The 13,404-nt window shown below is 42.6% G+C and overlaps 1 long non-coding RNA gene across 1 annotated transcript in view; it reads right to left on the bottom strand.

The window, feature by feature from the left end:
- LOC106509005 overlaps positions 1-11,541 on the bottom strand; it is a 99,042-nt gene extending 87,501 nt beyond the window's left edge. Inside the window, exon 1 of the long non-coding RNA XR_002342840.1 lies at positions 9,806-11,541. This is a non-coding gene — a long non-coding RNA (uncharacterized LOC106509005). The remainder of the gene's footprint in view (positions 1-9,805) is intronic.

Here is a 13,404-nt window from a genome sequence, read left to right as displayed (position 1 = left end):
AAATCTTACATTATATCATTTCTTTTTGGTACAATCTAAGAATCTAGGATAAGACTCAAGAAGCCAGTGACAACTCGGTAACCAAACCTCAGCAATCTGAGGCTAAGACCAAAAAATGAAGATGAGCCTAATAAAATGTGCCCAAATGTGAATGGTGATAAGACACATGAAATAGAGAGTAACGTGATCAGTACAGCTGTATGATTAGATAGCCAATTATCATGAGCAATGTTTGTATGATTTCACTAATCTCAGTGTATTAAGGAAGCAGAGGGTCAAAACCGTCCAGTGACACCTGAAATGCTCAAGGGATGCAAGCAGGAATGAAACGTTAGTAGGACGTTTCCTTAAGTGCAGAGGACTTGCCTTCTTCTTTGTTTCTCCAGCCTGCCTGAATCTCTCCCACTTCTGAATCCTTGTGACACAATCACACAGCAGAGAAAAGTTAAAGTTTACCCGGAGCCCAGTCCTGGCTGGATACCTACAAGCAATACAACCACATGCAAGTTTTCTAACGTCACTCAGTCTAAACTATGCCTCAGACTGGGCTGCCGTGAAGATAAATAAGATAATATGTGCACACTACTATGCAAGAGTAACTGCCACATGACGATCCTGCCATCAATAGCATCTATTAATATCACCTGGTACTCGTGCTTAATCCCCCCACATTATGATTATTCCCATATCTGTGGTGATTTCAACAGCTCTAATGACCCAGAACCCACAGCTATGCTGAATTCATGGTGAGAATCATGGCCACCGGGCCCCCTTAATAATAGCTGAGATATTAAAACATGCAAACAATTAAAAGTTATAAGAAAAATGTGAGTCAGGGCTTATGTGGATGATCAAAGACCTGGGTTGGGCAAAAAAAACCACAAAATTTCATACACAGATATGTCAACCTCTAGTAATTCACTTGCCACAATGTATGTAAATTAATATTTTGAATATAAACAAGTTACAATCTGTATTTTCCAAAGATAAAGTTAAAAATAATGACAATCTATGGGCAATCATTTTAACTTATGCAATACAATTGTGTAGTCTTGACTGACCGCAAAGTACTGAAGAAAATTGCTAATAATAGTTGTCTTTGTTTCATTTAATAGTAGCAGAGACATACATGATAAGCTAGAAAAGTGATGAAATGTACATTTTCCTCTGCCCTTCTACACTTTTAATCCACCACCTCACCACAGGATTTAAAGGACAAATATCTCTTTCCTTCTGATTTGAAAGTTAATTTATTTTGAATTTATCTCATACGGAACAAAAGCGATTTCAATTTTCACTTCGAACTAGTTGCTTGGACCTGACCTCTAAGACAACAATTCGTAAGATAAGCCATTGCTGATCATGGCGAAGCTTGAGGAGTCATATAGACCTGTGTTAAAATCCTGGATCTACAACATACTAATTATGTGGAGTGAAAATTATAATGCCAGCCCAAGACAGAAGAGGTTGGGAGGATTACATGCAATAATGTGTGACTCGCTTTGCCTGGTGCCTGGCATGTGGTCAGCATCCAGTAAATAGTAAGGCTTGTCCTGCCATGAAAATTACCAATCATAATGATCACATTCAGATAAGTGGCACTGAAGGCAGGCTTTAACAGCAATATCGACAAAAATAAAATCCTAAGACAATTGTAAAAATGTGAGCACCAGGAAGTAGGGCTGTCTCTTTTATTCCCTGTTTCATTTCCTGAACAATCTCTGCCAGAGAGCAAGTACTTAATAAATACTGGATTAGGGAGTTCCCATCATAGCTCAGGGGTAATGAACCCAAATAGTATCCATGACGATGCAGGTTTGATCCCTGGCCTCACTCAGTAGGTTAAGGATCTGGCCTGGCTGTGAGCCGTGGTGTAGGTCACAGACACAGCTCAGATCTGGTGTTGCTGTGACTGTGGTGTAGGCCAGCAGCTGCAGCTCTGATTCAACCCCTAGCCTGGGAACTTCCATATGCCATGGGCATGGCCCTCAAAAGCAAGAGATAGATACAAATAAATACGTAAATGTTGGATAATTCGTAACCAGCTCTAGGAAAGTACATTCCAGAGGGCCCTGCAGAATGGGAAGCCATCATCATGTCTGTTTATGTCCTGCATCTCCTCGGTCCTCCCAGCATGCTCTCTGCTGAGGAATTGATGGGTCTTAGTCATGGTTGTGAAGAGCCAACACTGCAGCTTTAAGCGTTTTAAACATGAGACAGAATTTTCTTTACAGCAAAAGCTCTCCAGTCAAGTGTTTCTTATGTTTCTTTAGTCACCTAAATAGAAAGAGTTTCAGTCCCCTGGGATAGAAAGTGATGCAAGTGCCAAGAGCAATAGGCCTGGATACAGGGCATGCGTGTCCCTGGTCCCAGGCCTACCATTCACTAGCTTTGCGGCCTGGAGGGCAGCGCAATAACCAACCACTAGTGTAAGTCAAGGACTTATGTGTGTTAGAAGAAGTCAGAGGCATGTCACAAGAAACGGAAATAAAGTGATGAAAAATTCCTGCCCCACTCAATAGAAAAACACCCTGATTCGTCTACACCCCAAGGTTCCTGAAGAGATCAAATAAGAGACTTTGAACATAATCACTATACAAATATATTTTTATATGTCCAGGAATATGCTGCTTTATTCCAATAAGAGCTGCAGCTTATTGTTAAAGAATTTTTAAAACCATTCAAAAGGAAGAGGGTTGAATAATGAGTAAAGAAGCAAACTGGAAAAAAAAATGAAAAAAAAAAAAAAAAACCAAAATGGCTTTTAGAAGACAAAAAGTTTGAAAAACATACTTCATTTTAGACTACCTTCTTAGGAATATCATTTTATTTTTTTAAATGATTTTTATTTTTTCATTATACTTGGTTTATAGTGTTCTGTCAATTTTCTGCTGTGCAGCAAAGTGACCCAGTCACACATACATAAATACATTCTAGGAATATCATTTTAAAATTGAGTTGTTGTAGCAGCTAATTTTGGGGGCACATAACCTGGACCCTAAAAATAATATGCAAAATAAATTGTTATGTTCACTTTTGAAGATGGAGCGAAGAAGAAAAATGATGAGGGGGAGAAGATCAGTTTACTCTGATTCTGAGCTTTGTTGAGAAAAGGGATTAGAAGCATAGGCTATTTCAATTATTTTTTTCTTGTCTCGAAAACAAAATAAATGACTCACAATTCAAAATGCCTTGTATTTTCAGAGGAAAACTAGTTGAAAAGTATGCCACATTCAGAAAAATCACATAAACTCTTGGTAGACAATAGGGTTGACCCCCTCCTCCTCAATATCTGCCCTCTGAGCACAGAAGGGGTCCTGCCTGCAAGGTTCTGGGGGCCCAGGGCTGCAACAAAAGTGTAACAAATGTTCCAGAATTTTGAGATTTGCTTTTTTAAGAAGAAGCAGAACACAAAGCTTGGCTGGTGCCGTGAGCATGTATCAGGAAAGACACCAAAGCAGGAAAGTCCTAGGAGCTATCCCGAGAGGCACAGAATGTCTACATGGCTGTTCAGAGACGGTCCCCGAGTGGAAGTGCTGACCTGTGTATAAGAAAACAAATCCACCACGATTCTCAATAGTAATTTTTCTTGGATAGAAATGAGATGTGTGTCTGTTTGTGTGTGTGTGTTGGCTTTTCTAAATTTTCCGAATCTATAAGAAACCAAACATTTTTGTAATGGGAGAAAAGCCAATAAAAATTCTCTAGTTAAAAAAATGTATCCCAAGGATACTGATGAGGTTAAAATGTATACCTTTTGTTGTACAGTATACAAGGTTTTCTTTTTTCTAGTTTCAAAACCTCTTCCTAAACCATAGATTAATTTTTGGGAGCCCTTCTTTATTAATAAACCCTTCCCCCCACCAGTTCCAGCTGTAGCTCCTCAAAGAATTGATTAGGCTGCCTGGCTGTTTCTCCAGGAATTATTTCAACATTCTCTAACTGTGTAGGCAACACTCTGCTGCCATCTGCTTCTAATGAAGGTGATAAGGATGAAGATCACAGTCTTGTGGGTTAAGACTCCATAAAAATGCATATGTGTTTACAAAGCTGAGGGTATTAATTTAGGTCACAGCTTTGGTAGAAAGAGAGAAGTGTTTTAACATCATCTTTGTGTTTCTAAGGATCTCTATCTCAGAGTTACCATCGTAGCTCAGTGGGTTAAGAACCTGACATAGTCTCTGTGAGGACAAAAGAAAAACAAACAAAAAACACAAAGGATCTCTATCTCCCACCTAGATGTGCTGTAGGTTTGGGGGTTTTAGGACTCTCCCACTAGCCCACTGGGTTTAACCTTTGAATGTAAATTCAAAGAACTGACAGTCAATGTGGAGTCAAGGTAACAGTTTTATTAATCTTAGAACCACCAATGGTAGAGTTTCTTAACGTAGTTGGTATAGTGAATACTACTTGGGCTTGAGGACAAATGGGAACCCCTTGCCTCCCCTCTCTATCTTCATTTTCTTTCCTTTTCTTTTTTAAGGCCACACCTGCAGCATATGGAAGTTCACAGGCCAGGGGTGGAATCAGAGCTGCAGTTGCAGCCTACATTACAGACACGGTAACATTGTTTCCCTGCCGCATCTGCAACCCACACCACAGCTTGCAGCAACCTGGGATCCTTAACCCACTGAGCAAGGCCAGGGATCAAACCCACATCCTCATGGACACTATGCCAGGTTCTTAACCCACTGAACCACCATGGGAATGTCTCACCTCTCTCTTCATGCTAACAGGATCTGCAGGCAGATTTTTCCATCTGGTCACAAGCTAAACAGTTGTCATGGGACAGTGGGTAGGTATAATTTTATCACATTAAGACAGGAAGAAGAAAAGAGTTATGGCTCCAAAGCAAAGAGAGAGGGAGGCATGAGTCTCAGTGACCAGATTAAATGAAACCCAAGAAAACTTCTGGAGGGAAAATCTGAAATCCATCACAGTAGGATCCCCATTGCTGGGGAAGAGAAGAGTCTTCTTTGACACTGGAAGAAAAAGTGGAAAACCCACTGGGTCCAAAGGCCACGACTCTGGCAGCCAGAGTGTCAAGGTTACTCAGCAGAAAAGGTCATCAGTGCATCGCGTGTCCTGCTTCTGCCTAAGAGCCCAGCCCTACAACTGCCCCTCCTATGACCTGGGTCGAACAGCTCCTGTCCTGAAAGGCCCTTAAAAAGAGTCAGAATCAGATGACGGTCCAATTAGCATCACAGACATGCTATATCTCAGGCCAAAAATTCATTTTTTCACACATTCCTCATTCCACACCATACCATCCAAATAAATATTGCCTAAAGGACAAACAATGGATAGAAATAAAAAAAAATGCCTCACAGTTGAATGTGGATTCCCCCATAGTTACAAGAGAGGGAATAAAATATAAATTAAAGTTTAAAGAACTTTCTTTGCTCCCCTGTCTTAGGCAGAATAACACCCCACCCCCACCCCCAGCAAGACGTCCAGGTCCTAATCCCTGGCACCTGTGCATATGTTCGCTTACATAGCAAAGAGACATAAGGGTAGAATTAAAGTGGCTAATTCTTACTTTAAAATAGAGAGATTATCCTGGATTATCTGAATGGATCCAATGTAATAATTGGGGACCATAAATGGGGCAGATAGAGGTAGAAAAGGAGGTCAGACCCAAAGAGAAGCTTAACTTCACTGGCTTTGGAGAAAGAGGAGAGGGGCCTTGAGCCTAGGAATGAAGGCAGCAAAAATCTTGACATAGCAAACGTCAAAGGAACACTTCTGGAACCTCAAGGCAGCAACACAGGCCTGCCAAGACCTTCATTTTAGCCCAGTGAAGTTAAGTTAACATTGTTTATTCTGAATTTACAGAACCATAAGATAATAAATTGAACTTGTGAAATTTCTTAAAAGAATCTACATGGGAAAAGAATCTGAGAGAGAATGGATATGTGTACATGTATGACTGGGTCACTTTGTTGTAGAGCAGAAATGATCCCAGCCTTGTAAATTAACTATATTTCAATAAAACTTAAAAGAATCTAGAATCATCTAGAATCCCCCTTCCTTATTCTTTCCTCCCTCCATCAGTTGTGACTCAGAGGGATTTTGGATGCTTTGGTTGCTGGGCCACCTCCACAGCTGAGTTAGTGCTGCTTTATGTTTCTCATGATGGCTGTGTTTCTAGAATCAGTTAGAAGGACATGGAAGACAGCACCAAATTCATGCCCACAGAAATTAAGGAGAACCACTAAATCTCCCAGATTCCAGAGTGGCAACTGCACAGAGAACCGTGTGTCTAGATCCCAGTCGGCACTTCCGAGAGCGGCCCATGCTCACAGTTCTGTCTTTACTTACAAGTGTTAATAGAGACCTAGTACTGGCTAAAAGGAGAGGGAATATTGGGGTTTCAATTCTGCCAGGATGCTGGCCTCTTTCTCCCATGGGTCCCAATCTAAAATCAGGTTGAAGACACCTTCTAGGAATTCCCGTCATGGCTCAGCAGAAATGAATCTGACTAGCCTCCATGAGGATGCAGGTTCTATTCCTGGCCTTGTTCATTGGGTTAAGGATCCGGCATTGCTGTGAGCTGTGGTGTAGGTTGCAGACACAGCTGGGATCTGGCATTGCTGTGGTGTAGGCCAGCAGCCACAGCTACAATTCTACCCTTAGCCTGGGAACCTCTATTTGCTGAGGGTGCAGCCCTAAAAAGACCAAAAAACCCCAAAAAACACACAAAAGAACATCTTTTAGTGAGAGGTTCATTGTGACCTGACTTATCAAGGGGGGTAATTCATCTATCCTAATAACCTCACCTTAGATTTAGACAATTACATAGAGACAATTACAGACATTCCTTCTTAGGACCTGGCCCTCCAAAATGCCCTATCTTTCCTGAGCTGTAGGTTCCAGAACTCAACACTGAACTACAGGATTCAGCACATAGTCACTGTAAACCAGTGCCATCAGCTCTTAGGAGGTTCCCTTGCGTTTACAAGGTATATAACAGGCAGCTCATCAAAGCATCCTTACTGCCTCACTCTCTGTGTGATGTCCTCCACATCCAGCAAGACGCCGAGGCATAGTTTTTCACTGTGTATGAGTGGCCACTGCTTCCACATCTTGCTCTTGAGTTACACAGTCTTAGAAAGCTTCTCTCTTAAGGGTCATCCTCTGGTTTTCAACATTCATCTCGGTTTAAAACTACCTTCAACAAATTCATGAATTTCCAAAAGCATGTGCAACTCTGGGGGCCAGTAAGAATCAATACGCCCTAGACCACACGCTTCCCAGGCAAACCTTCCATCCTTCAATTCGTGAATTCCCCAATAACCTGGTCTATTTTCCTAGCAGCGAAATTCCTTTCTTTACTCATTTTTCTATCACAGAGGGGCAAGTCTCTGAAATCTCTGGTTCCTCTGCTTTCCTCCTCCTCCTTCTCAGCTGGCTAAGCGCAGTTGAAAAACTTTTTTAACCTACTTTCTAAGTCACTTCTCTTTCTTCTCAGCCATTTGCAGAGCTAACCCTGCTTGCGGGATTACTGTGCTTTCCTTCCTTTGATACTGTGGTCTGGACTAAGCACACACCCCTTCAGATTCTATTTTGTTCCGACCCCAGCCTGAGAGAGATAAATTCAGTCAGTTCCAGGTCGGCCAAAAATAAATGCACCCCACCACCCAGGAGATCTAATTTCAATCATGGTGACCTTTCTGGTTGAAATTTAGGATGTTATCGGTCCTAAATCTCTCTGCTCCATAAATGTCCTGGCCATGTTCCCCTCATGGTACCTATCATAACTGTTCTCACTGATGGCTGTGTTTCCTTAAAAACTAAGTCAATATGTTATGCTGATACTCCCTAATAATTTAACAAATGTCATGTAACCTCTCCATGCCACTGTTCCAGGTTGTAGGGTGGCTCCCATTTTTTCTTATGACTGATAGGGCACTTCTCCCCACCCCACCCCTGCCTGCTAAGGGGAGGTCTCTCAATAATGCCCCAGACAGTATTTCTTGGGGAACATCCTAGCTCACTCTAGAGTGTACTGCTTGATGTGGATAAAAGCTAGAGGAGAAATCCACTCTCCCATCTACTAACTGCCAAATCAGCCCCTTCATTTTTAGTTCTTTCTTTAAAAGCCATTAAATATGGCACACATCATTCTCCCATTCATATCTGTGTTCTCGGATTTTGAGATCTCCTCTTCTTTTTTTTTTTTTTTTTTGGCCCACGCCCACAGGTCCTGGACCAGGGATCAAACGTGCACCACAGCAGTGACAGTGCCAGGAAACTCCCCTGAACTGCCAGGGAACTCTGAGTTCTCAGGCTTTTGTTTTGGTTAAGAAAGTATCTTTCTTGTCTATCTCAATTGACACCTTCTCCTCCAGTTTTTCTTTCACTTTTCTCCTTCTCTTCTCTGACTTGACAATAAAAACATGTTTTTTAAAAAATGAATTCTGCTCGCACATAAACTGACCAGACTCAATTCCTGAAAACTGTCTGTTTCAGACATAGGATGTTTTCATGCTTTTTCCATTTAATAGGCTTTCTGTCTCAATCCACCAAGATGACATATAGCTGACAAAGAAGGCAATGCTATTCCTTTTCATGTGTTCCTTGACTGAAAATTCAGTGCCTCTCTGTCGCTGATCTCAGTGTGGGTCTCTGAAACTCATGCTAAGGGCTTATGGAGGGAACAATCTAGAACCAACTTGAGGCCCTGTGGATAGGACTCCACAGCCTCTGGAAGCGGAATCAATCCAAGTTTCCACAGCTCCCTTTTTTTCTGGATGAAATTCAGAACAAAACTGAGACAGAATTTGGGAAAGCTGCTCTAGTACTCGCTGTCCAAACTCTGGTATTAATGATGCCAAAGCATCACATAAGAACGTTCTGGATGTACAATTTGGTTGCTTTAGAAAATTTAAAGCCCCAGTAATATAATGTCAGTCTGTCACGGCAATAATATACACAACCTACCGCAACCTTATAAGCCAAAGCTTGTATCAGCTCATTTAAACAAGGATTCAGATTCTCTGCTGAAGGTAACTTTCTTTCTAAACAGCACAGGGTAGGAGAAGATGTTTGATGCCCAAATCCTATTTGCCCCTCCTGATGTCTTCCTGCCTGAAATCTGGTGAACAGAAGCATCAAATGGTAAACCAGGAGTGGACATGGGTGTTTGGGCCCCAGTGAAGTATTCAAACTATCTGGACCTAAGTGAAGCAGCTGAACCCACTCACAGGCCCACATTGACTTACACGGTGGTCTTAGACTGAAAAGCTGGAGAAGCACCACCCCCAAAAATTTTCATTTACCTTCAGGAGAGGTAAAGGAAGGTAAAGTTACCTTCAGGAGAATCTGAGTCCTTGCTTAAATAGGACCAGCGCAGATGAGTTTAATTCACTGAAAAAGATAACAACGTAACACCCACAGAGCTCAGGGGTCATGGCTGGACCCAACAGGATGGTCTGGGTGCCCTGCCCCTTGTACCAGCCCAAGCCCCACAAGAGTTGCTTCTCCCCCAGGTAGTCTGGTCTTCCCAGTGGATCCTTCTTGGGCTCCAGGAATGAAGAATGAACCCCCTCAGATGCAATGCTCCCCTGCCCTAAAGCACAGGCCAAAGCTTGTGGGGGCCCTTATCTCCAAGCCCAGCTTCTGGCCTTGAAGCTGAGCCTCTGTCTCCACAGCCCACAGACCCATCGAGTCCTGAATGGAGCCCACTCTCCCCAGACACAGACCAAAGGGGTGTCAGCCCCTATCCCAACCCTCACCTTTCCTGCTGCATGATGAGGTTATTTTATATAAAACTCAAAGAAGAAGAAAAAAAAAAAAGACTTACTGTATCCCAAGGCTTCCAAGGAAAGAGAATTTGGGCCTAAAGCAATGGTTCTCCAGCCTGGTACCTGGTGGAGCAGCATCTGCATCACCTGGGCACTTGTTAGAAAAGCAAGCTCCTTGGGCCCAGAACCACCCAATCAGAAACCTTGGGGGTGGAGCTTAGCAGTCTCTGGAGTCACAGGCCCTTCTGGTGGTTCTAACACTCACCCAAATTTGAGAACCACTGGACTAATCAGGGGCATAGTTACACCAATCAGAATAGCTAAATTCTCCACACTTGGAGAGGGATAAACACGCAGAGGGGAAAAGAAGCCCACTCCAAGTCCTTCTATACACGAAGGAAGAAGGAGAAGCCTGGTTGGGGGGTGAGGGTGGAGAAAAACTCATATATTTTCCTTCCCACCAGATGATTTTGCAGCAACATAAAATCATGAGAAATAGTCATTAAGAACCGATTCCGGATTACTGAAATAGGTCATCGCACTGCTATCTATCTCCCCTACTGCTGCCAGGGTAATTTGTCCAGAGATCAAGTTTAGCATTCAACCTTGCTCAAAGATTGTGATTAACCTCCTATTCCAATGGAGTAAAGCCTCAATGATCTGGCCTGGAAAACAAGGCCCGTCACAAACTTGCCTCCAACCATCTTTCAACCCAATTTAAGCTCGTATTTAGTTCTATGCATCAAACAGAGTAAGCAGCTTTGAATAAAGAAGCAGAAGAGCATCCACCCTCTGGAGTAGTCCCCTATATCTGAAACCCCCCAGGAAGCAGGTTATCAGTGCAAATATTCAGATATATCCTCAGAGAATTGGCTATAGCCCTGGAAGTGGGCTATACATCTGCACTTGTCAAGGGCTTCAGATGAATCAGCTGCAGGTGCCTACAGAAAACCTGTGGAGAAATTCTGCTCCACATATTTAATAGTGTATGATGCCTGGCAAGTGCCTAGCTGTTCAGCAAGTGCCTATTAATTACTGATTGGTTAACAGCCATCATTTCCACATTCAGATATTTCCATTATATAAATCCCTCTAGCTTCCCTCATTGAGCCATTCTAAAATCTTACAGCATGAAAACATTACTTATTTTGCACATTTAAGACACACAACAAGGACAATTAGATGCCATATCATTTTGACTGAGGTTTCTAGTACTTAAAAGCCTTCCAACTTGAAAAGCAGGGACACAAGAGGCAGCACAGCACTGTTCTGAAGATTCCAGATGCATCAATAGAACTACTTTCATTCATGTCTTCATCCAGGCTTCTTTCTCAAGAAGGGTTTCCACATCTAAGTTTACGTGGCTATTTAGGGTAGCACTGCAAAAACGCAGCTGCGATCACTTCTCTTAATTTTGCCATGCACTTTTTTCCCCCTTCTCTACAAAGTCTCAGAACAAATAGATTCTGTTTGCATGAATAATGCACCATGTTCCCAGGTACAAAGTAGAAGTGGAATTCTGCACAGCTGCACAAGGAAACTTAACTAAGATCCATTTCCAGGGTTCTGCCTGCATCAAAGGGCTTAAAGCCCACTCGGGAAAATCTTTCTTTCCTCTGGTTAATCTTTTGAAATTCTTCCCCTTCCATTCCTAGCATTTTAAATTCTACCTCACCAAAGCAAGCACATACTTTTTGGTGATGGACTGGGAGTCAAAATCCAGGATTCTAGTTCTAGGTTTGCTAGTAGCTGCTGCATGATTGTGAACAAAACATATGGTCCAAAGGAGACTCAGTTTTCCTGTCAGCAAAATGGACCTGAGAAGGAGGTGAATGAGGTGGACCCTAAAATTCTTGGGCTCTACGTAGTGGAGGAAGAGTATATGAAATGCTACATTTAAATCTAGATAGTGTAAAGCATCCTATTCTAATGAACATGACCCTACTTTCAGATAGTTCACCACTCTGGACAATAATTTCAGGCTGAGGTACCAGCAGATGCAAGATTTTAAGGGTTGCGAGAGGAGTATAATGGAATCAGAGCAACTTAAAAAACTGCAGAAGGTTTTTAGGAGTTGCCATTTCACATGTTGTGCGAGAGTGGGGGCTTCTATATTATTGAGTCCTTATGCTTCTCTAATTCCATTTCAAGAGACATTGTTGAGGGTAGCCTAGAGGTTAAGGATCCATCATTGTTTCTGCTGTGGCACAGACTTGATCCTTGGCCCAGGAATTTCCACATGCTGCAGGCATGGACCAAAAAAAAAAGAGAAAAATGTGAAAAGCAAAAACAAATAAAAGAGAGAGAGCGAACATTGAGGCTTCTCCCAGAGCTGGAAACTGTTGGCCTGAGATGAAGATATAGCCATGAATTAAACCACCCCAGAGTCAATGATTGCTGGTCAAGTGTCTGAATATCTGATTCTCTCTGCTGTTAATAGCAGATTGGGAGACAATGTGTGGAAACAGCTTCCTTTCGCTTTCCCAGGCTAAACTAATGTAGGTAATTAAGATTCACTGCCTAATTAACTTCAAATGGCTGTACAGAGAGTAACATAGTTCTCTTACTCTCTAAATATCAAGGTTTATCCCTACAGTAAAAACAAAACTGATACATAATCAAAGGTCTGGTTATCTGCTCATGTTAGATCCTTAACGATGCGCCATCTCTTTAGGGTACTCGTGTTGTGTCCTCCCTTTACAAAGGGGGAGAAAGGGTCCCAGAGGCTAACGACTGTGCAGGTCTCCAGACTAGCTGGTCACAAAGATGGGTCTCAAAGAAGAAGCTCTCAGGGTAGATTAGTGCTCTTTCAGTCTTTCAAAGTAGTCATTGAGAGGATTAATTTATGTTAAGAGAAATTATTTCTTCTACTTTTTTGTGTGTGTGGCTTTTTAGGGCCATACCTGCAGTTCCCAGTTGAGGGGTCTAATCAGAGCTGCAGCTGCCAGCTTACACCACAGCTGAAGGAACGGGGGATCCAAGATGCATCTGCGACCTACATCATAGCTCATGACAGTGCCGGATCCTTAACCCACTGAGCGAGGCCAGGGATCAAACCTGCAACCTCATGGTTCCTAGTCGGATTTGTTTCAGCTGAGCCACGATGGAAACTCCTCTATTTCTATTTTATTGTTCAGGTTTATTGAGCAAACTGGGATCAAGAGCATTCTTGACATTGGGCAGTGGGGGTGCGGGAGGGGGGGTGGCATGTGGCTAAGAATGAAAAGAAAGAAGGGGGAGTTCCCATCTTGACACAGTGGAAACTAATCTGACTAGGAACCATGAGGTTTCGGGTTCAATTCCTGGCCTCGCTCAGTGGGCTAAGGATCTGGCATTACCGTGAGCTGTGGTGTAGGTCGAAGATGTGGCTCGGATCTGGTGTTGCTGTGGCTGTGGTGTAGGCCAGCAACTGCAGCTCTGATTTGACCCTTTACCTGGGAATTTCCATATGCCGAAGGTTCAGCCCTAAAAAAAAGGAAAAACATAAATTACAAAGGCACACGTCAGAAAGAAACTAAGTCAGCAAATGTGTTAGGTTTAGCTGGTTCTGAACAATTTGTAATAAAAGGCACCATCCAGGAGGCTGAAGGAAGCCTGGCTAGCCTTAGAGTGAAGTTCAAAGGCCTAGGGCAGCTAGTGCAGAGAACTTCCAGAGAGA

This window comes from Sus scrofa, chromosome 3 (assembly GCF_000003025.6).
Source record: "Sus scrofa isolate TJ Tabasco breed Duroc chromosome 3, Sscrofa11.1, whole genome shotgun sequence".
NCBI classification, from domain to species: Eukaryota; Metazoa; Chordata; class Mammalia; order Artiodactyla; family Suidae; genus Sus; species Sus scrofa.
Note: the sequence above shows the minus strand (reverse complement) of the source record. Positions and strands in the feature narration are given on the sequence as shown.